The sequence below is a fragment of the Rhinopithecus bieti genome, unplaced genomic scaffold, assembly GCF_001698545.2.
Source record: "Rhinopithecus bieti isolate Rb0 unplaced genomic scaffold, ASM169854v2 scaffold_9981, whole genome shotgun sequence".
Classification (NCBI taxonomy): Eukaryota; Metazoa; Chordata; class Mammalia; order Primates; family Cercopithecidae; genus Rhinopithecus; species Rhinopithecus bieti.
The window spans coordinates 4037953-4041758 of NW_016806838.1; positions in this window are offsets into that span (position 1 = coordinate 4037953).

Below are 3806 nucleotides of genomic sequence, written 5' to 3' on the forward strand. Positions count from 1 at the left end.
TTTACAGGTTTGAGCCACTCGCCCGCCTTAAAATGCATTTCTGGCCTCGGGCGCGGTGGCGTCAAGCTGTAATTCCGCACTTTGGGAGGCGTGAGACGAGGCAGATCACGAGGTCAGGTAACTCTCGATGACCTATTCTCTCGGTAACCTGGTGACCACCCCGTCTCTACTAAAAAATAACATAAAACATCTAGCCGGGTGAATGGTGGGCGGGCGACTTGTAAGTGACCCAGCTAACTCAGGAGGCTGAGGCCAGGAGAATGGCGTGAAACCCGGCGGCTGGAGCTTGCAGATGAGCTGAGATCCGGCCACAGTTACTCCGCCCCAGCGACAGAGCGAGACTCCGCCTTCAAAAAAAAAAAAAAAAAAAATAAATGTCATTTCTTGGTCCGTTGGTGTGGTGGCTCAACACCTGTAATCCTCGCACTTTTGGGGGTCGATGGCACGGCGGATCATTTGAGGTCAGGAGTTGGCAACCACCAACATGGTGAAACCCTGTCTCTACTGAAAAGACAAAAATTAGCTCAGCATGGTGGCAGGCGCCTGTAATCCCTGCTACTCGGGAAGCTGAGGCAGGAGAATTGCTTGAACACAGGAGGCAGAGGGTGTAGTGAACCAAGATTTTGCCATTGCACTCCAGCCTGGATGACTGAGGGAGACTCTGTCTCAAAAAAAAAAAAAAAAAAAGGCGGGGTGCGGTGGCTCACGCCTGTAATCCCAGCACTTTGGGAGGCCGAGGCGGGCAGATCATGAGGTCAGGAGTTCGAGACCAGCCTGACCAACATGGTGAAACCCCATCTCTACTAAAAAACAAAAATTAGCCAAGTGTGATGGCATGTACCTGTAATCCCAGCTACTCAGGAGACTGAGGCAGGAAAACTGCTTGAACCTGGGAGGCAGAGGTTGCAGTGAGCCAAGATCATACCATTGCACTCCAGCCTGGATGACAGAGTGAGACTCTGTCTCAAAAAAAAAAAAAAAAAAAGAAAAGAAAAGAAAAGAAAGAGAAAGAAAAAAAGTCTGGAGAATGAAGAGTGATATTAAATTGGAATAATAACAAAGATGATATGGGAATAATTGTCACTGTCTACAAATGAATTGGCTATATATACAATATTTGAAACGTTAAGTGGCTTATGTCAATTTATTATTTTTCCCTTTATTATTTTCTTTTCCATTTGTTTTGTGTGGGAAAGGAATGCTGAAGGAGGTAATAGGGTCACTCTTTTTTGAATTTTTTTTTTTTTAAAACAAGGTCTTGCTTTGTCACCTAGCCTGGAACACAATGGTGTGATCACAGCTCACTTCAGCCTTGAACTTGCAGGTTCAAGCAATCTTCCCACCTCAGCCTCCCGAGTAGCTGCCATTATGGGGGTGCGCCACCATACCTGGCTATTTTTTTTTTTTGGTAGAGATGGGGTCTCACTATGTTGCCCAGGCCTGTCTCAAACTCCTGGGCTCAGCGATCCTCTTGCCGCAGCCTCCCAAAGTGCCTGGATTACAGGCATAAACCACCTCCCCTGGCCTGTTTGAACTCTTGTTTACACATTATTCGTTGATATTTCACTAGGTAGAATATTGTATCTAATTATATCTATTGTATCTTCTTTAATTATTGCCAAAATGTACCAAATAATTACAATCCTTCATCTATAAAGTGTCCATGTCCTGACCACTAAAATATATTAAAACTCCTTTTTATTTTACTTAATTCGTCTCCATAAATTTTATTTTATTTTTATAGTGACATAGTCTCACTTTGTTATCCAGGCTGGTCTCAAACTCCTGGGCTCAAGCAATCCACCTGCCTCAGTTTCCCAAAGTGCTGGGATTACAGGCATGACCACCATGCCTGGCCATCTCTCTGTAAATTGTAGATGACCCAAATCTGAGGCCCTGGGCCACGGAAAAGATCACAGAATATAAATCAATTTACTGTTTGACTTCATTGAAAATAAGAATAGGTCCAGCCTGGTCAACATGGTGAAATCCTGTCTGTACTAAAAATACAAAAATTAGCCGGGTGTGGTGGCACACACCTGGAATCTCAGCTACTCGGGAAGCTGAGGCAGGAGAATCACTTGAACCTGGGAGGTGGAGGTTGCAGTGAGCTGAGATCACGCCACTGCACTTCCCTGGGCGACAGAGTGAGACTCCGTCTCAAAAAAAAAAAAAAGAAAGAAAGAAAAGAAAAGAAGAACATTTAAAATACGGACACATTATTTGGTATTGGCTGAAAAGACTAAATTCTTCATTCGCAAACGTGTGACATGTTTGCAAAAAGACTTCATCTTGTGAATGTGGCTATAACTGGACAAATTCCAAGTCCTACTTGAGGACACATTAAAATCCTGCAATTGTGAACTATGTAGATACAATAACTGCAAATGGGAGACATCCTGGTTGTTTTGGTGTTTTTTTTTTAAGACAGTCTCACTCTGTTGCCCAGGCTGGAGTGCAGTGGTGCGTTCTCGGCTCACTGCAAGCTCCGCCTCCCAGGTTCAGGCGATTCTCCTGCCTCAGCCTCCCGAGTAGCTGGGACTACAGGCGCCTGCCACCACACCCGGCTAACTTTTGTATTTTAGTAGAGACGGGGTTTCACCGTGTTAGCCAGGATGGTCTCAATCTCCTGACCTCGTGATCCACCCGTCTCAGCCTCCCAAAGTGCTGGGATTACAGGCGTGAGCCACCGCGCCCAGCCTGTTTTGGTGTTATTTTTATTTGCTTTTTAGAGATGAGGGTCTCACTGTGTTACTCAGGTTGGACTGGAACTCCTGGGCTCAAGTGATCCTCTCGAGTCACCTCCCAAGTAGCTGGGACTACAGGTGTGCACTGCACATGGCTTGTTTTTGTTTTGATTCAGAACAGGTAGAAATTCATTTTTCCAATGATGACTGCCAAATTCCAAACTCTAGTCCAAACCACTGCATAAAACTCTTCTCTGCTGATTGGAGCTACCCCAGACTGAACACTGACACACTTGAGGAGAGGCTCTAGCAGACCCACCCGCCCACTTGGATCTCCTAGCAGAATTATCATAGCGGGTCCTTTTCTAGACTTTCAAGAAAGTTCTGTTAGTTAAGTGTGAAACAGTCTCTATATCAGTGGGTCGTAACACTAATCATGGTGGTGACATTACTATTAAGTGTAGTGTTATCAGTGAGTACTCTACTGATATGTAAGAAGAGAGGTTCTCCCCAAAAGCCCTGAATTCACCACTACACAATCTATGCATGTAACAAAATGATACTTGTACCCTATACATTTATACAAATAGAAAACTTAAAAAAAAAAAAAAAAAAAAGAGGTTATTTTCACCATTTCACACTTTATTAAAAGCAGAGTTTGGCTGGGCGCAGCGGCTCACACCTGTAATCCCAGCACTTTGGGAGGCTGAGGCAGGTGGATCACGAGGTCAGGCGTTCGAGACCAGCCTGGCCAATATGGTGAAACCCCATCTCTACTAAAAAATACAAAAATTAGTCAGGCATGGTGGTGTGTGCCTGTAGGTCCCAGCTACTCGGGAGGCGGAAGTTTCAGAGAGCGGATCACGAGGTTAGGAGATGGAGATCATCCTGCCTAACATGGTGAAATCCGTCTCTACTAAAAATACAAAAAAATTAGCCAGGTGTGATGGCGGGTGCCTGTAGTCCCAGCTACTCAGGAGGCTGAGGCAGGAGAATGGCGTGAACTCGGGAGGTGGAGCTTGCAGTGAGCTGAGATGGCGCCACTGCACTCCAGCCTGGGCGACAGAGCAAGACTCCTTCACACACACACACACACACACACACACACACACACACACA